General features: G+C 36.9%; 1 protein-coding gene across 1 annotated transcript in view; it reads left to right on the forward strand.

Annotated features, from left to right (window-relative positions):
* Positions 1-751: 751 nt before the first annotated feature.
* Positions 752-21,804, forward strand: part of LOC134655734 (uncharacterized) — a 40,616-nt gene continuing 19,563 nt past the window's right edge. Inside the window, exon 1 of the mRNA XM_063511198.1 lies at positions 752-921. The gene's annotated coding sequence lies outside the window, so the exon portion shown is untranslated. The remainder of the gene's footprint in view (positions 922-21,804) is intronic.

The raw sequence follows: 21,804 nt of genomic DNA on the forward strand, positions 1-21,804 counted from the left end.
TTTTAAAGTTAAGCCTACTTTGATAAAGGTGGCATTCTGGGCACCCTACCAAGCGACTACAACTTAGGCCAATTTATAATTAAACATTTTTTTACACTCTTAAAAGTAATCCCCGGTACATACATATATGTAGATATTTAGTTATGCATACATAAACAACTGTAAATAAAGTGTAAATACTCGGCCTCAAGTTTTTGATATCTATAATATTCTCCTTTCCTCTAATCTTACTTCTAACTAATATAATATTAGACCTAAATTCGAAAGTTTGTTAGGAAGTATGGATTTCTATGTGTATAATTCTTAATTTTTCATGCTCAGAATGATTTGACTGGAGGACAGAATTGGATGATATTTGCCATGGACATGATTTGGATAGGTACAGTCAAGAACGTAAAAATACAAAAGTAGTACTGTATTGTCCGTTATACACCTACTATAACTCTGTGTCGTTTAAATCACGTCTAATATTGGAATAAGGGCGAAAAAAAACTATTGGTTTTGAAGTGTAGTTTTGTTTAGTGGTAAGTACCTACCTATTAATTGTAAAATATTTTATCTGGACTTCAGTCCCCTAATCGTATCCATCTGTCAACTTTACTTCAAGTTCCGCCTCCAGGGGAAAGAGAAATTAGGGATGAATTAGCTTACTGACACAGACCGAATTCCACGCGGGCGGAGCCGCGGGCACAGCTAGTACTACATATGCCCCATACCCCATCCTATAACCATAACCAGTCGCTCGCCGACCGCGAACCAGAGCGCACGCGCGAAGGGCTTTGTTATTTTGTTTACATCCCTCATCGCCATTCGGCGCCGAGCGCTCCGCCCGAACTGCCAAAACATTGTGAAGTGTAGTGAACAATTACTTACATACGAATCAATCGGATCAAGTTCTAAAAGGATTGTTCGCTTTTACGGGTAAGTTTTAAGTTAAGGAAAATTAAGTAGAGATCGAAAATTTCAGCGCAAATCTGTTTTTGCGCGTTTGCGTTTGAACTTTCAGGATTTTTATTGAATTATTGTGAAAATGTTAGGTTCTATTTTGGTTTAATATGAACATTTTCATATTTTATTCAATATGATTATATCGGCGAAAGATTAATTTTAAGTTGTCGCAGTATTCATAATGAATTTCCGGTTAAGCAAAATATTTTCAGAATTTTTCTTTAATAAAAATAATTCGCTGGAGTCTACTACGGGAAAATAAAATCTGTTGGCCCAGAATATGTAAGTTATAAAATATTAATATGGTACAGTCAAATATATAAAAATATGGGTGCATACAGTTTTCTCAAAAATATGGCCCATGTTAAGTAAATACATTAAAAAAATCTAACTATGCATGTATCATAAGCTCTATCTTTAACCTAGAGTTAGTCTAGTAATAAGATGCCATCCGTTACGAAGTCCGCCGAATGTTTTCGTAAACAAAAATTAAAAAGCGGCCAAGTGCGAGTCGGACTCGCCCATGAAGGGTTCCGTATTTAGGCGATTTAAGACGTATAAAAAAAAAACTACTTACTAGATCTCGTTCAAACCAATTTTCGGTGGAAGTTTACATGGTAATGTACATCATATATTTTTTTTAGTTTTATCATTCTCTTATTTTAGAAGTTACAGGGGGGGGGGACACACATTTTACCACTTTGGAAGTGTCTCTCGCGCAAACTATTCAGTTTAGAAAAAAATGATATTAGAAACCTCAATATCATTTTTGAAGACCTATCCATAGATACCCCACACGTATGGGTTTGATGAAAAAAAAAATTTTGAGTTTCAGTTCGAAGTATGGGGAACCCCAAAAATTTATTGTTTTTTTTCTATTTTTGTGTGAAAATCTTAATGCGGTTCACAGAATACATCTACTTACCAAGTTTCAACAGTATAGTTCTTATAGTTTCGGAGAAAAGTGGCTGTGACATACGGACGGACAGACAGACGGACAGACGGACAGACAGACAGACAGACATGACGAATCTATAAGGGTTCCGTTTTTTGCCATTTGGCTACGGAACCCTAATAAAAAGCTCTAAATTAAATAAATTCTAATTGATATCGGAATCTGCTTGAAATTAAATGTACTTTCTTCACTTTGACGTTCCTATTTGTTAAGTAAACTGGCTCAACCTTGTTTGTGAAAGGGGGAGCGAGTCAAGGTCGTGCGATCCCTATCAAGGGGTGACTCAACTACGGATCGAAACAGCCCATAAAATCTATACATATAATAAAGCTGAAGAGGGTCGAAAGTCTGTACATGGAAGATATTCGAAAAAAAGTTGGTTGGGGATACTTAGAATCGATAACAGAACACGTTCCAACCGTTTTTAGAATTTTTGTCTGTTTGTCTGTTTGTCTGTTTATCTGTTTATCTGTTTATCTGTTTATTTGACCGCGCATCACGTGAAAACGGCTGAACGGATTTTGATGCAAACTTTACTAATCTGTCAAGAAACTCCCTGGCCCTATTTTAGGCTAGAAAAATTCAACCCCTAAAAGGGGGGTGGCCACTACACTCAATTAAGTTATGTTTGCACCTGAATCTTATGGCGCTAACTTAAGAAAGTGGTGTAAACTTTTTTTTTGTGTAGGTATGTACTTTGTAAAAAAACAACATTTTTCTTAGTCAATGTCAAACGTCTTTGCAAATACATATTAAATCACATTTATAGACGGGTCTATCGCGGGTTTATTGACAAGGTTTAAAATATGATGTCTACCCCAAACTTTTTCATACACTTTTCGTCGGGTAGTTGCACAAATCTCTGTTTTGACATTTTGTTGGGACATCAGTTAGCCGCGACCATGACCAGTGAAACCTGTGTCGAAACGTCGGTAAATAAAGGTAATAAAATAAATTTCGAGATAGGCCCGTCTATAAATGTGAGTTAATATGTGTTCGAAACGCGAAAGTTTTTAAATTTTAAATAGGTATTAAGTCTTTGTAAATGTCAAACAATTTGGGACTTGCATTTTAAACGCGTTACCATACCTTTCCGAAAAAAAACGAATTTTTCGCGAAATTCTCGCAACGTATTGAGGTTACAAGGTAGCACGGTCTCAGGAATCTGAGGAAGAATCGGAGACGTTCACGCAGTGCGAAGAGCGGTTGACCGCTCAGCGGATTCGCACGACAGACGCGCTCGACGGTAAGTACTGTGGTGCATCAGCGGATACTGGAGAGCCCAGCACACACATTAACCTACATTAATACTATTGTTCTGTGTTTAAGCACTGACAGCCTGGACGCTTCGGCCTTCCGCCCTACGCGGAGCTCGGCCTTCGGCCTTCGCACTTAGACACTTATACTATTGTTCTGTGATTAAGCACTGACATCCAGGACGCTTCGGGCCTTCGGCCCTACGAGGAGCTCGGCCTTCGGCTTTCGCATTAGATATCCACACCAAAATTCAACCATTGCGGCGGTGTCCCTGACATAGCCTCTCTCAATTTTTTCTATCAAAAAAATTCGCGCTCGCTACGCTCGCGTTTTTAACTTTTAAAGTTAAGCCTACTTTGATAAAGGTGGCATTCTGGGCACCCTACCGAGCGACTACTACTACGACGGACGCTTCGGGCCTTCGGCCCTAAGCGGACCTCGGCCTTCGGCTTTCGCATTTAGACACTGATACCATTGTTCTGTGATTAAGCACTGACATCCTGGACGCTTCGGGCCTTCGGCCCTACATGGAGCTCGGCCTTCGGCTTTCGCATTAGATATCCACACCAAAATTTCACGTAAACCACTGCGGCTATGTCCATGACATAGCCTCTCTAATTTTTTTTTGTATAAAAAAAAATTCGCGCTCGCTACGCTCGCGTTTTTAATACGATTTTAAGGGTTAAGCCCACTTTGATAAAGGTGGCATTCTGGGCACCCTACCGAGCGACTACTACTACGACTTAAGCATTGACATTCTGGACGCTTCGGGCCTTCGACCCTACATGAAGCTCGGCCTTCAGCTTTCGCATTAGATATCCACACCAAAATTTCACGTAAACCACTGCGGCTATGTCCCTGACATAGCATCTCTAATTTTTTTTCTATCAAAAAAAATTCGCGCTCACTACGCTCGCGTTTTTAACTTTTAAAGTTAAGCCTACTTTGATAAAGGTGGCATTCTGGGCACCCTACCAAGCGACTACAACTTAGGCCAATTTATAATTAAACATTTTTTTACACTCTTAAAAGTAATCCCCGGTACATACATATATGTAGATATTTAGTTATGCATACATAAACAACTGTAAATAAAGTGTAAATACTCGGCCTCAAGTTTTTGATATCTATAATATTCTCCTTTCCTCTAATCTTACTTCTAACTAATATAATATTAGACCTAAATTCGAAAGTTTGTTAGGAAGTATGGATTTCTATGTGTATAATTCTTAATTTTTCATGCTCAGAATGATTTGACTGGAGGACAGAATTGGATGATATTTGCCATGGACATGATTTGGATAGGTACAGTCAAGAACGTAAAAATACAAAAGTAGTACTGTATTGTCCGTTATACACCTACTATAACTCTGTGTCGTTTAAATCACGTCTAATATTGGAATAAGGGCGAAAAAAAACTATTGGTTTTGAAGTGTAGTTTTGTTTAGTGGTAAGTACCTACCTATTAATTGTAAAATATTTTATCTGGACTTCAGTCCCCTAATCGTATCCATCTGTCAACTTTACTTCAAGTTCCGCCTCCAGGGGAAAGAGAAATTAGGGATGAATTAGCTTACTGACACAGACCGAATTCCACGCGGGCGGAGCCGCGGGCACAGCTAGTGTACAATAAAGCTCTAATTAAACCTCTTTATTTTTAGTGAAATTACGAGTAAGGCCTTGCGGTACACGACATACTCCACTTAGCAGAGTAGGAGAGGAGTGGGTAGAGCAGGAGGGGTGAAGATCTGCCTAATTTCTGAATGTGTCTGATCGACGTACGAAATACATACGAAAGAGTCTTGCTTTATGGCGGTCTACGCTGAAATAAATTTTATAAATATGCGTCTTCCAACAATCCCAACATTGACCTATCAATGGTAGATCGAAATTTTATTCTAGATTTGAAGTTGAAGACTATTTGATTTAAACTTTCACTATTTTTACTCATTATTATGCAAAACGTTCTAGCTGATAAACAAGACCAAGTGCGGGTAGTTCTTAAAACTCGAGCGCCTAGAAGATGTTGAGGTCAACTTTAGCCAGTCTTCTCCGAGACCACGGGGACAACGCCGTCCTCGAAACGTCCGGAGGTACATTTAAAACTTAATTTTACGCGATTAAGTCCTGTCGTTGTGAATAATAATGTCTCTTTGAATTGAAGCGCGATTCAGATGCGCTATGCCGAATTATTTGTGTGTTTACTTATTTAGGTCACTCAGAGTCAGTCTAAGCTAACTTTGCACCGACCTGAACATAACAAAGTGAAGAGTGTCATTATAAACGTTACATTTTCATAAAAAATTGACAGATATTGTCACACTTTGCAAATGCCACAGTTAGCTTACCTTAACTATCCGGTTCGAAGGACCAAAGTCACGATACAAAGTGATTTTTGTCAAATTATATCAAGAACGTGTTAGCAAATATCCATGATTTTAGTTTTCACCTGATTATTCGTTGCCGGTGCTACGTTGACATAGTAACGATGTATTTACACAAATGTTACGTATACCTACTCCAATGACAATGGGGATTTAATTACCGTGGGTATTGAGCCTACTTATGAATAATAGATCTATTCAAGTCAGCTGTAAGAATGGGAGCAAACTCAATGTTTTCAAAAACTATTTTTTGACGACAGCTATATATACAATTTAAGGCTCCGTGGACTTGCGTCAGTTAGCGGACGCCCTTAAGGAATCGGGTCTATCTTATAGGTACCTTTAAACGAGCAATTCTTGTACATTTATTTATATACATATTTCGGGGATCTTGGAAACGGCTCTAACCATTTCGATGAAATTTGGTATATGGGGGTTAAATCGATATAGCTTGGTCTCATCTCTGGGAAAACGCGCATTTTTGAGCTTTTATATTGTTTTCCTAGTAAAGCCCGGTCTCTTATATATGTATATATATTTATAAACATATATAAGACGTAGTGTTGCAAATAACGCTCATTTTGAGGCTTAAAGACTCGAACCCTTAAGAGTCTTGAGGCATCACACGCGGCAAAAGACGTTTTCTTACATCCATACGCGTAAAATAAATAAATACAATTCTCAAATATAGTCGAGTCTTAAAGACTTACGAGTCTTGATGAGGGCTCGAGTCTTTAAGCCTAAAAATAAGCGTTATTCACAACACTGATAATACGGCCTTCTATCGCATTAAATACCATGTAATCTTTTCCAATGTCACTTACGATTGTAACAGGAATACTCTATCAAATAGCGACACTTCCTGTCCTCAGCTCAGTTAATCAATCAAATACGAGACGACCAATAACAATGAGTCATTGATTAATTGCAACGATATTGATTTCAACACCTGATCTTAGCTTGCTGTCCTCTGCCGTTACTGAAGCGTTTAAGAGGATAGTGGACGACTGCTATTACTATTACAAACGTCCATTTTCCTCTCTGGATGTTGATATTATGGAAAATAATTTTACACAATTTATTGTATACATATAGTGTGTCAAAGGACTGTCCCATTTCAAACATAGAGAGAATCATACTATCTTTGTCTTACACTAGTACTAGCACTCAAAAAAAAAAGGATGAGTATAGTTTTTTTGGGTCCTATTTACTGACAAATTGGTTTGACCATCTATTGTTGATTTATTGTAGATTAGCCCCTTCGTTTGAATTTATTCGATCTTATTATTATAAGAGTTAGGGCGTAAAACCAATTCCATACAATGTTTTAAAAGACAAACAATGAATTTTTTTTAAGTGAACTCTTTTAATAATTATATCGAGGGTTAGTCAGAACCCGGTGCACGCCTTTTGCGGAACCCTAAAAATAACCGTTTGTAAGTTTTGTAACCTTATATTAAGCGTCACCGAAGTCGATAAAAAGTGTATTAGTTTTTCCTTTAAATCGGTCACGGTTGTGTAGGTACTAATTTACTTTGCGATGCTGAAACGAGTTGTTAGCGACAATAATATTCTGTTTTGCCTTATAATAAAACCCGCGGATTCGTAACAAAGGTACCTACTTAAAATATAGAAAAAGAACGAGTAAAATGTATGTAAACTACCGCGTAAAAGGAATCCTCTTTATCGCTCTACCTTACGGCCTGGCGCATAGCCAACGTGCCAATCGCTTAATATACGCTCCGTAGCGACCGAAACGCAACTGTCAATATGGAAGAGTGATAGAGAACTACAAAGCGTTTCGTAGACGCGATTGTCAGCTTGGCTAGGCCGGCTGGCCACGACATTGCGCGATGGCTTCGGCTAAGGCGAAAACCAACGAAAGTTCCGATCGCTGTGTCCAACCTATGGTTGTCGCCTTATTCAAAGCCAGTCGTAGTGTCATGGCCAGCGCGTTACCCTACCTTAAACTAGCTAAAGATGGACACTAAGTACCTTCTAAGAAAATCGCCTCGCAACTTTGCCAACAGCCTCACCAGCCTAACTCCTGCGATTTAAGAGGTTGGACGTATAATTCTATGCAGACGAAACCGCGGGCATCAGCTAGTCATATGAGGAGTATTCATGTGTGCTAATGTGCCGTGCACATGTAATTAGCGCTTACTTGACTAATGCAAGTTACGCGGCAATTCAAATAAATTCATTGTTGAAGTGGCCTTCTAATACTTAGGTAAATAAGTATACTCGTACCTACCTACATACTATATTGTACTTAGTAGAGATTTTGAACCATATGTCTTTATCTGAACTTCTGTTTAAAGTACCTAATGGCTAATGGCATAGAAGTATACCTATACATAAACATGATGAAATTACCGATTTTTGTTTTATTTATGTGCATCTTGTTTATAAAAATAAGGTACTTTTAACGTAAAACCTATATATGATGCCTATGATGGACTTATTATCGTCTTAAGGTATTCTCCACTAGTCATCCATTTGGTCAAACAAAAACTTATTACAATTGGTGCGGAAAAGAAAACCAGTAGGTAAATAGAGTAAATTGAGACAGACAAAAGTCACTTAGCGAAATATTACTTATCAATATTTACATAATATTTATTTAAAAAATACATTGTACCCATTTAAAACCATCAAGTTTCCTCCCTTGCCCTTGAAGCCCTTGATCAGTTTCCTCATGAAGTAAATTTTACTTTATCGATCAGAAATTCACACTGTTGAAACCTTGCTGGTCATAAACGCCTGTTTTACATTTTTCCCTTTAAATCGCTTATACCTAATACCTGCCTCTGTTGTAGTGTGAACAATTTCACAGTGAATCAACCTCACTAAACGTATTACTGTAATACAGCATTAGCGCAGTTTTCCGACTATCAGAGCAATCCCGCGGATTGCCGTAATGGCGCTCATTGTAGCCAGTTCCGCGTGGACAGTACAAGGCTCATTCTATTACCAACTATTACTGTAAATGCGGGAAAATCTGCTCGGAAGATTTAATTTGCTGAATAACCGGAGCGGCATTCGAACTTTGGAAATTCATCTTGATCGAGCGAGACGTAATTAAGAGGAAAGGTGACCGGTTCTCCATAAAAACCCATTTTCCTCTCTGGATATTAACATGACAAAAATATTTTTACACAATTTTATCAATATTTGCCTCTTCGTTTGATTTTTTTCGATTTATAAGAGTTATAAGCTTTTAAACATCGTATGGAATATGATTTTCGCTCTTAAAGATTCTGGGGAAAACAAAACTGCCAAATATGTACCGTCACACCTGCTTTGCAAAATATGACCTATACGGCTACCATTAGTTTGGCACTGACATAAACGCCATCGAGAACGTAATTTACTTTCTATACATCTCGCTCGTACTCGCATATTAGTGCGAACGAGATGTATAGAAAGTAAATTACGTTCTCGATAGCGTATATGTCAGTTTTGACACTGTCAGTGACTCATGGTACGGCCTCTGGTGTGACAAAGAGGGGAGGAGCGGTGGTGGGTACCTCCCCCAATAGTAGGTACTCGGATTACATTACAGACCAGACTCCAGGCTCCCATACAATACATCCAGCCAGCCAGCCACTAGGATGAAGAGTAGTGTTAGCAAAGCAGTAACCTAATTTAGGCTTCAATTCAATTAAATTTATTTATTTCGTCATCACAGGTAACGGTTAGGTGACAGTTGTGTAAGTACATCTGCCGTTTATGCATACGAAATTGAAGTTGTATTTACATTGCTTCGGTAATTCAGTTGGTAAAGCAGTGGACCGGGGTCCCAAGTCAAGCTTATTTCTCTTATAATTTACAAAAAACAAAAAGTTATTGTTACTATGACTTGAGCGTTGAACGTTAGAGTACCTAAAGGGCCTTTTTGGGAAGTATGTACTTATTGCCACCGATCACGACGCCAATTAGTGATTATCACGCAAGGGCGTCTGCGAGTACAATTAAAACATTAAAATCCTTTTTAAATGCCTTTAGTTAGGAAAACCAGCAATTATTCTATTAAAGTAAAAAACGGACCAAATTACTGCAAACGTTACGGCGAAAGAAATCATGAACGTAACGTATATCAAAATTATCATCTTAATTAATATTTTTATTATAAATAATACAAAAAAGGTGGTACAAAAATCAATTGAATTGATGAAATTTTAGAAAAATCTTAATACAATCTGAATAGTAAGTATTATAATTATTACAACCCATTCACTCGAAAATAATATTCACAAATTGAAAATCTTAAATTGGGAAACTTTTGCACGCTAAATATATCTTTAAAACTAATAAACGCACATTCTGTATCGCTAAATATAGGTATATTTAACTAAAGTAAGTAAACGCACATTTTGTATTTAATAAAAGCTCAATTAACTTGCCTCAGACCTAACTCCTTTTATTAGAACCAACTGGCAGAAACCCATTAAGGAACGGAATTTAATTGCCAGTATTTTAGCTCTGTCTCTCGCTGATATACCTATAAGTACCTCTAATATGTGGGATTCTGGGAGACATCTAAAAATATAAAACTCAAAAATGCGCTTTCCCAGAGATAAGCCCTAGCTAGAACGATTTTTGGCCCCCAAAAACACCCATATATAAAATTTCATCGAAATCGTTAGAACCGTTTCCGAGATCCCCGAAATATATACCTACCTACGAGTATATACAGGGTGCCATTTGAGTCGTGATCAGTAATTATGTTTTTCTAACTCCATAAACAACGAGCAATTTAATGCCCCTACTCTTACTAAAAACAGACAAGATTTTTTTTATTTTTTGTTTATTTTTTGTCATTTATTTTACTTTTATAAGTGGATTTAGGATATTACAACGGCTTATTAATATATTTAAATTAGTAAATTGAATCGCCTCTTTGGATCGGAACTGTCATTGACATCAATTTTGTCATTTGTCCCAGTTAGAAATAAAATTTACTTAATTTTTCATTTGAAATATCTTACAAAGCTGTCTATATACCACATTGCCACTTGTAAAAGTAAAATAAATGACAAAAAATAAACAAAAAAAAAAAAATCTTGTCTGATTTTAGTAAGAGTAGGGGCATTAAATTGCTCGTTGTTTATGGAGTTAGAAAAACATATTACTGATCACGACTCAAATGGCACCCTGTATAATTAAACAAGAATTGGTCGTTTAAAGGTATAGATGACGTTACGCAATCACTTCTACTCGAAAACCAGAATTGTTGGCATAAATTTTTGGATGTCAATATATTTGAAAAATTTCTATTACATTTCTAGTAGATATGTTCAACTTGATAATTAAATGGCTAACGGATGTAATATATACATAAAAATAATGTTCACGCTTGACCCTTGTATGACCATATATTCAGCATAATCTCACAGTTTGTAATTTACCGAGGTTAGGAATACCTTAAATTTTAACAAGTATTTTTACTTAGAACATGATTCGTATTTTTTAAGTCAAAAATGTATTAAGATCGTCTATATACCTAATTATATTCCGTCGGTGACTCTATTCCTTTTAGACGAACAATTCTACCGCACAATGGAATCGTTAGGTTATGGGCAAGTTATGGGTGGTTATGGTGCATGAGTCACCTCGCGTGCTGTGCCCAGTTAAGGCGGCTTCACACTTTAAGAAAGTAATTAGGACAATGTCCCTTACACACGCGAGGGGCAAGAAACTGCGGTCGTGCAAAGCCTAATCAAGACTGTCGTGTCGTACGTCCAAATACAACGTCAAAGCCAAAAAAAGTACGAAAAAACCGTAGGTAGTCAGTTAAAAATATACCATCATGTACTCGTAGTTTAGGTAATTTACTATATGCCTCAGTCGACCTCTAAACCTTTTATTTTATGGAATTGCATGTTCAGATGGGCCAAGCTGATTGCTTGCACGATATGCTTAGAAAGCTTTTAATTTTCCACCAAATTATGACAATGTAGCTGAGCGTTTTCCAAATAAAGTGTACATTTCATTCATGTCTTCAAAATATTGACTTTGGGCTCATTTTACTCAGAATCATTTGTACATTCACGCCTCATACATAAAAAAATGTGTCCAAAAATTTCCTTTCCTGATCGTCACATTCTTGTATGAATTTTTTTTATTTGTATGAACGTGACGCACTGGAAAAATATTTTTTCATACAACATTTTGGGACACATTTTTTCATGTATGAGGCGTGAATGTACAAATGATTCTGAGTAAAATGAGCCCAAGAAGTCAATATTTTGAAGACATGAATGAAATGTACACTTTATTTGGAAAACGCTCAGCTACAATATTTTAAAGGGCCAATAATTAGGTAGTTTCAATATAAGCGATATCTTGGTACCCGTGGAGTCAGTCTTGTGGACGTGGACAAATTAACCAAATCCACAATCTACTTAACGATTTTTTAACCGCCTGCGCCCACCAACCGGACCAACTTAGACTAAAAGTGGCTAAGGTTATTTAGACTCCACGAGTAGCAAAATATCACTTATATCTTAATCTGACATGCTCGAGTACTTAAATACAGAAATCCCTTCTTGGGCTCCCCTACCATGCGTACCTACATGTTAGCGTTTGCTAACTGCCTCCTTTAGTGTATGGATACCGGAGTTAGGTACCCTGTCCCTAATATAATGTAGGTCAGCGGTCGGCAACCTTTTGATAGCAGCCAAGGGCCACATAGTATATAGTTAACGAAGTTGACGCGGGCCGTACTTTGTTAATATTTATGACTTTATCAGACATTGTCCTTTGTCAATGTTACATAAAAAATAGCCAGGGAGGCTCGCGGGCCGCAAGTGACAGGTTCACGGGCCGCAGGTTGCCGACCGCTGATGTAGGTATACTTCTACCTACTTGCAGTCCAGAAAGTATTTTGGTTTTTCCTCGGTTTCCATGCACACTGGCGGCTAGGATAACAAGTGGAATAACAATCTTGGTTAGCGGCACATCGGCGCATGAGTTGCATAATGCGTGTTCACAACAGATCACTCGCCAATAGACGCCCACAACGTAATGGGTGTTCCATAGCTATTAGCTGGATTGTTAATTGCATTTAAATTTTAATTTTAAGTGATCATCTGCCAAAGTTAAGAGCCCATCAACGTGCACACTGCTAAATAATCGTGATTATTTCAATTTAACGAAAGATATTTAAAAAAATGTGCCGCTACGTACTGTATCTTGTATTAAAGTACCTTTTGAATACATCAAACTAGTTTATATGTTACTGAATTAGTCAATCTATAAACTCAAAACAAAAACGGCCGTTTTAACTTTGGACGCATCTGGGACGCATAGATTGACGAATCCAGCAACATAGAAACTAGTTTGATGTATTCAAAAGGTACTTTAATACAAGATACAGTAGGTAGCGGCCCCCAATTTTAAATATTCAGGGTGTCCCAAGAAGTAGTGATATACTGAAGCTGGGAGGTAGAGGACCTAGAGGGCTATCTGAATCACCCCCATGTATGTTCCGCGATTTTTCGTATTTTCGGAGTTATGATTTATTTTTTATTTTTCACGTATCGCCGAGTACGATGAGATTTTTATTTATGGTGACGTGAATTATTGCGGTAGATGCTTGATTTTTTTTGTGTGCTAAGCTGATAGATAGGCCAATTCAGTATGGTAACATTTACTATCGTTAGATCTCTGAATGGAATTAAAAAAAAAAATAATGCCAAGAAAGATAAAATTACCCAGTATGTTTTATTTTTCTAAGCGCCCTTGAAGTTGTGAACATAGTTATTTTTTAATTTGAAAGCGCGATCAACATAACCAATAAATGTCAATTTAATGTTTATACCATACACCACAAAAATATAGTTTCAGGGTGCTCACAAGATATATTATTGTTTTATGGTGACCGCCAGTATTCACATGATTCATATGCTTAGTCTATGGGACGTTGTCTGTGGTGTGCGCACACGCATTAGATCACGTACATCGTGTGCTGATGCTGGTCGCTTATTTAGCCATTGTCCTGGCTGCATAACCTGAAAAAAAAATGCAATGTGATACGAATGCGACTACCACACTACTTACACATTTTCCAAAGTTAATTGCAATTAATTTATTATCTACAATGTGTTCATTCACCGACTTCTCACTCGATTTATTTGTCTCTTTTTAAATTGGGAGACATATATATACGCAACATCATAAATGATAAGTTACTATAACTGTCTGTTCTTATTAATGATATTAGAACGGGTCACTCACGTATTTTAAGTCGAATATTGCTCGACATGTTTCGCTCTATAAAGACAAGCTTCAACGGGAGCACGCGTTGGCGGCCCGATACAGGCAGTGTCTGAGCGAAACATGGTGAGAAATACCTGAGTGACCCGTTTTAGTATAATTATTTATGTCCGTGTCTCACGGTAGTTTTGTTGTTATAATATTATAACGAGTACGAGTATATACTCGTACTCGTAACTATCTGATTTTCTCAGTCTGGGGGCCGATTATTGAATTGCGAGCGCTCGATTTCGTGTGGCTCCCTCCATATATCTCTACTACTAGGCATTTAAATTCTACTAATAGAATTGATAACGAGCGGTCAATACCATTAGATTCCCAATTTCTATTGCTTGTTAAAAACAATTCGCCGTTTTCCACAGAGTCGAGTGACGAAGTCGAGCGCTCGAAATTCAAAAATCGGTTCCCAGAACGCAAAAGTTATATTCAAGGCAAGCTACGATTTAAAGGATGACCAAAATAAACTACGATTAAATGGAGGATAAACCGAAGAATTAGGGCACATCTCTACTATTCCATCTGTTCACAAATTAACTTTAGGAAGTGGCATATTGACTGAAGTGGCTACATTTTCGAGTAATTTCGAGTAATGTCGCCAAAAACATGCGTCGCAAGTAAATGAGCGGATTGGCAGGACGTCCTCTTTACGGGACACACGGGAATGGTTACGATAAGTTAATGAGAATGACTGTTATCAGGGAAGATTGAGGAAGACGGCTACTTACACCTACATAGCTTCAAATTGCAATTATGATAGGCTAGTTTTAGGGTTCCGTACCAAAAAGGTACGAAAGGAATCTTTATGGTGCGGCTCTGTCCGTCCATCTGTCTGTCACATTGCATCTCGAGAACTACTTAAGATATGAAATTTGGAATAGTCATGACATGGGTTAACCCGGACCATCCCGGACGCATTGAAAGTGTTATTTTTTACTATTACCTTATGGTATCAGTCAATTAGGACGTGTTTTTCATACAGTTCAATGTTTTCGGGTACCTAATCATCTACCATTTATAAAATTCCTGACCCAACAACAGTCACACACCACATAATTTCAATACTGACGCAAACGTACATGACTATAAGAGAACTATCGATATCTAATACTCGTAGTAGACCGTGTCTATTGACTCATTTACACACAATAGTTAAAAAGATATTCACTACGACTACCTACTGTGTTTCGCCTTTAGCTGACCAGTTAAAACTTAACTCTAATAGAACAAATATAATGATCATAAGCTTTAAATGTATAATACTAAATAGCAGGAAGACTTATAGCTAAAGAGCGATCTGTTCCAGGCAACCTTTGGCTTCCTCTAGCGGATCGGATTTGTTGTAACAACATAACAATCCGTTCTATTAATTTGACTAGACTTTTATTTTAAACTTCCAAGGATTAGGTGTTTAAATTATCTAAAAACGTTTTAATATCTATGTAAGTAGGTATCTATCTTTTAGCTTGGCACCACTTGGAATGAAAACTTAGCGTGGTCCGACTGAGGATTCCCTACAAGTATTTCTCTTGCCCCGGTGAAACTTCTCACCTGACCTACTTAGGTTCGGTTCACAGTTAAAAATATATAGTAACGGCACCAGTCATGGGACATTTAAGGGGAAATTTGGAGTATTTGTGATATTTCCCTGATACATGTAAAAGTTCTACCGCTTAGCTTGTTAAAAGATGAATATCCTATCCTTCTTTCATGTTTCAGGCGTGTTGTATCAAAGATACTGCAGTCAGTTTCCACATAATTAATAAATTAAAAGTATGTGTTTTTTCTCCAGTCATGGACACCAAAGCTCCAGTAATGGAACCCCGGTAATGGACGTGGATCCAGTAATGGGCCCCCTATAATGGGCATACCCTATCAGTATAAGATATTGGAATAGGGAATAAGTTTTTGGCAAAAAACTAGTTATTAGTCATTTTTGTCACCCGATTGCATTGTCATCCGATTTGCATACCTACGTATCCAAAATTTCAACTCAATCGGAAATCCGAAAGTGGCTCAAATGCCATTTCCAAGATTTGAACCACACTAATTAATACAGGATGAATTTTCTTTTTGGGTCAGTGAGGGCAGCTACCACATCCCGTGCTGCTACGAGAAAACGGTCTTAGAAGACCTTCCCTCGATTTCAAATTAATGAAGATTGGCTTTTACGGATTTTGGAAAAAACATACAGGGTGCGAGGAAAAGGTAATTTTTGACAAACTTTTTTTTTGATGCCAATCGATCCCATTCCTATTGAGGATCAAAAGCTTGTATGGAACAAAAAAATAATTTCCGGCTAGAAAAGCCACAAATCGAGGAAAACATTTCCCATACAATTTGTATGAAAATGAAAACTTTTATTTTTCACATGCTATTTTTGTATGCCAATCGATTCCATTCCTATCCAGTCTCAATAGTTTTTTTGGGGTAAACATTAAATTTCTCATTTTCTCCATAGTAAATGTATGGAAAAAGTTTTTATTAATTTGTGGCTTTTTAGTACATTACCGTAAGTTGACCCCAAAGAAACTATTGATACTAGATAGGAATGGAATCAATTGGCATAGAAAAATAGCATGTGATAAATAAAAGTTTTCATTTTCATACAAATTGTATGGGAAAAGTTTTCCTCGATTTGTGGCTTTTCTAGCCGGAAATTTTTTTTTAGTTCCATAGCAGCTTTTGATCCTCAATAGGAATGGGATCGATTGGCATCAAAAAAAAGTTTGTCAAAAATTACCTTTTTCTCGCAAAGCCAATCTTCATTAATTTGAAATCGAGGGAAGGTTTTCTAAGACCGTTTTCTCGTCGCAGCACAGGATCTGTTGGCTGCCCTCACTGACCCAAAAAGAAAATCCATCCTGTATAGAAACTACAGGGCAAGTTAAATAAAATTTTGTAAAAACGATATTAATTTATCCGAAGTCCGAGGAGACCTCCTGACATAGTTCGTACGAGTAACTACATTATACTTCTGTATTGTTTAAACATGAAATTACGCCATGGCAAGCATCATTATGTAAATTATCCCATCATAGGAGGTATGCAGTTTTACAGCTCCTATAATGGGATTAGGCAAAATACCACTATTTTTTATACATCTCTAGAGTCACAACATAATGTGTTGTATACCTTATCTCATGGTAGATGCAATTAACAAAACACATTCTAGTTTACACCAAGTAATAATTAATTACAATTTAATATATGAACTCACCTCTCTTAGCGAAGTTGTTAAGAATTCTTACTGGTTATTTTTTCCAGTGACACGACAACTTTTGGGTTGGCGCCAATTTCTTAAAAAGTAACCGAAATTAATAAAAAGTCAAACTTAAACAGCTCTATGACTCTTATTTATGGTAAAATATTGCCAGTGTTTATAAACTACTTTTACATACTTATTTTAGAGGATTTGTGGTTTTATGTCCCATTACCGGTTCCACGTCCATTGTAGGGTCCATTACTATAGATGTATTATATTTATACCTACAGTGTTTAGTGAATAATGTGCGTTCGCACAGACTGTGAGGAAAGGGTCTCACGGTGCACGTGCACTCTGCAAGTTTAGTGTGCAGCAGCGAAGTAATGATTTGATCATACGTGTACTTGTCATCAACCACAAGTACTTTGTCATAAATTACAAGTTAGTTTGGCGCCTATAATGATGCATTGATTTTAATATTCTTCATGTTCAGCAATCTTCAGCAGTATAAGACCAATAAGGGTAACATTCCATTTCTGACCGCAGCTGCACTACTGGTACTGAACGCGTCGCTGTTACTGTCAATTTCCATAGTAAAATGAACATTAGTGCAGCTGCGGTTGGAAATGGACTGTCACCTTAAAAGTACCTAAGCCAAATTCACTAACTTTACATATATTTTGCATGAAGTCAGTGCGGTAACAATTCAGACTAAAAATATCAACCCTTGAAGTCTAGTTTTATAAAGCCGACCTATTAAAAAGTGAAAACAAGGAGTATTTCGTCGGTGCGAATAAAAAAATCGCCATGTATTTTTTAGCTACTTTACAGGAGACAAAAAAACTGTTTGTTTTCCTGTTTGTAATATATTTGTTGCACCTGTATTTTTTTTCTGGTAGATCAATGGTTTTTACATGATACTTATGCAGAAAATAAACAGTTTTTTTCGTCAATTTTTACAATATAAATTATTTGAACCAGAATTTTGCTACATAGCGACTTAAATTTGGTTCACTTAAAATCGTCATGTGTAAAGTTTACACATAGCGATTTGTTGCCAAAGTAACGTAGCACGAAAAATGATACATAGCGGATTTTAGGGTCAATAAATCGCCATGTGCAACATTATCGTCATCACCCTCGACGGAAAACAAGGAATTTAATTTCGTTATGTGCAAAAAAAAACACATAGCTATTTTTTTGTACAAATTTTGTTAGTTATTTTCAAAACTAATATAGATATAAAAAAATATTAATATAGGTCGACGGGAAATTGAAAAAGGAATTAGAATATGCCAAAATCAAAAAATCGTAAAAAAACACATAGCGATTTTTTTATTCGCACCGACGATTTGTCGACACGACGGATTTTTTTCAGAATTTCAGTAACACTGCGTAGGTTACCTGTTTAATGTTAACATTGAAAGTGAAAGTTAACCCGCATAGTCAAAAAACTACTCTAACTACGATTCTGCTATTACGTCTACCACCAATGAAACACTTGCCTAATAAACTATGGTAAAACACAACACGACATCACCGCTACGGTCGCTATCAGATAATCAGATATATCGGAGTGGCCGAGGTGCTCAAAAATATGAACACGCACTCTAACACCTTGACAATAGAGGCGTGTTCAGATATTTGTGAGCACCTTGGCGGCTTGGCGACTATAAATATAGCAAAATACTAATAAATATAGCAACGTTCAACGTCGCACATAGCCAAAGCCAATAATCTGTATAAGTACCTACCGTAATCTATGGTTTGAGAATTTTTATAACATAAAATTTTAAAATATTTGCAAGCACTATCTCTATTTGCTTACAACGCCCACAGTAAAATAGATTTTATTACCGGTAAATACAGGTGATCTGTCCACTCTGTGTGTATGAATGATCCTTTGTATTGTATGTATGGGCTCGGCAGCTGGCCGGACGTTTGTGCAATTCATTTAGAATCTATAATATGTATATTTTTGTATGTCTGGTTGGAGAGTACCCGAACGGGGAAGATCGGTGGAAACTAGAATTGTTGAATGCGCTTTTGTGGATTTCATAATTTTCATACGATAAGAGAGCTATAAGATGGATAATATGTGGTTCCTAAATATGAAGGGAAACATCTATTAAAGGTTCTATCAGAACCTTTTAATAAATTGTACGTAGATGTAGATTCTATGACAAAAAAATGTTTTTCACCACATCAGCTCGGAAAGGCTTACTTTGCACTTCAAAAACCGATAGCAAAGTTGCATTTTATTCACATGTGAGGCAAAGTAATCAAATGCTAATTTTGAGTTGTTTTCTTATGTTTGCTGGTAGAATTGACTTTTAAATGATGATTTTGGATATTTAATAACATTCATTTCGATTTGATTTGATATGTTTTTGTTTGATATTTTACATTTAATATTTGTTTAGGGTTGGTGTGGTGAAAAATTTTGTATTTCACTCGGGGGCAAATTTTGTTTAACCCTCGTGCTTTGAAACCCTCGCAACGCTCAAGATTCCATTTTTCGAACCACTCGCTACGCTCGTGGTTCAATTCTGGAATCTATCCCTTGCTCGGGTATCAATATTAGCACGAGCGGTTAAACAACAACTCTGCCCCCTTGTAAAACAAATAACTATTTTTTTGTCAAGCAGATACGTCTGTGACCGATACTTACTACACATTTTTACACATTATTACAGGAAAACAATAGGCGTGTAAACAAACAAAAAGGAAGGAATGGAAAGATTCTGGTGGTTTCGTAGCTCAGTTGGTAAGGGGTCATCCATTAATTACGTCACACGAATTTCTAGGTTTTTTGATCCCTCCCCCCTCCTTGTCACACTTGGTCACATTTGGCAAACCCCTCCCCCCTACTGTGACGTCACATTTTTTCTACGAAATCGCCAAATCGAATTAAGTAAGTAACTAAGTATTATTAATATTTTATCAAAATATTTTTGACAATATAAATATTAGTATTTTATAACCCAAAACTGTTTAGGAAAGAAAATTAAACGAATAAAAACGATTATCGTTTTAAAAACTTGTTAAATGTACAGCGAATAAAATAATTTAAATAAATTTTCGGTTACTGATGAAGTAAAAGTGACGTCACAAAGTGTGTCCCCCCCCCCATGTCACAATATGTCACATTTTCTTGACCCCCTCCCTCCCCCTAAACGTGTGATGTAATTAATGGATGACCCCTAAAGAGCCATCTGACCGGAGTCCCGAAAGGTCGCAAGTTCGAGTCTTGCCGGAAGCGGTGAAATTCTCACGGCATTGGCTTCCCATTGACAACTGTCTAGACATAAGTCCGAAGCTTAGTTGACCTACTTCCAGCTGACATCACCTGCCCTTGGCACCAGGCCCGCTTTGGGAAGGGTGCAGGTCAGTGACCCCGGGTGACGACCGATACTGAGTCAAGTTTGTTAATCGGTTAAACCTGGAGTAAGGTACCATGATTACCAGTACGATTTGACACTGGGTTTACTTGTTTAACCGTTTAACTCCGGGTTAGTGGGATGGTACAAGTGATTAGGTCTTCATTTTCGCGGTTCCTAAGGACTATTCAGCTTCCATCTGGGGCCCGTTTCTTAAAAGCTTGTAACTTGAAATACAAGCGGATGTCACTTTTTGACAGCTTTTGTTAGAATGGGATTTCCACTTGTATTACAAGTTACATTAAGCTTTTAAGAAACGGGCCCCTGGTCTTCGTTTGGGGCCCAGTATCTTACGGAGAAACTAAATAATAAAATTATTTAGCTGTAGGTTATACTAAAAATGGAATAGTTAAATAACAAAAAACGTAGAACAACTATCTATAAGAAAATATAGATTTTGTTGGTATCTACAGCGTGAAAAATTCGTCCATTATAATTTCAGTTTACCGGTGTTATCTCTTTCACACTGATAAATAATTATATAATCATCTCTTTCATCTGTCACCACGGTTCACTAGCGCCTCTCCCGCGCAACCAACCGAGACTATTATAACAAAATTACGTATCTGCATTATGAATAAAAAGGGAAATGTTACTTTATGACATTGATATAACCACTCAGTTGCTTCTGGTAACTAGAGCTACCAACTTTGAACGCCTACAAATTGCTTCTGGTAGCCAGAGCTACCAGACGACCATTGTACGATTTTTGATTTTTTATCTGTGAGTGGCGGCTTAGAAGCGGTTTAAACTATGTTCCGAGCATAGACAAATAACATGGCAATACAGAAAAAAAAAAATAGCCAACATGATAAAATAAAAATATTTTAAACAGCTGTCGGTTTCAAAGTTGTGCAAAAGTGAAGTTGCGGAAAAGTGGTCGGTGTTTTAAAAATGCCGTAAGTATTTTTAATTACTCTTTTACTATCTAAATTTTATACCAAACGATTATGTATTTATCTAACTAACAGATAGAATGTATATTTCAGTTCTAATGTAGAATTATGAATTACTATCTCACTTCAAAGTAGTTAAACGGTGATTTTTTTCGGTTACTTGCGATTGAAATAAGATAAGACTTTGAAGAATAAGTCATATTTTTCAAATAAAATATTGTTATTTAAATAGTCTAAATATAAAGTTTCATTTATAATCATAAAATCATTTAAACCTGTGATATGTTATACAGGATTAGCGAAAGAAACAATTGTAAGTATGTGCCGGGCGGCTGGTAACTCTAGCTACCAAAAGCAATTTAGCGAACGTCTCGCTCGGACGTCGTAAGGCATGAGGCACACTAGACGCTTTGCGTGCCCGTGTGGTACATTCTTGTTATGT

The sequence above is a fragment of the Cydia amplana genome, chromosome 17 (assembly GCF_948474715.1).
Source record: "Cydia amplana chromosome 17, ilCydAmpl1.1, whole genome shotgun sequence".
In the NCBI taxonomy this organism is placed as follows: Eukaryota; Metazoa; Arthropoda; class Insecta; order Lepidoptera; family Tortricidae; genus Cydia; species Cydia amplana.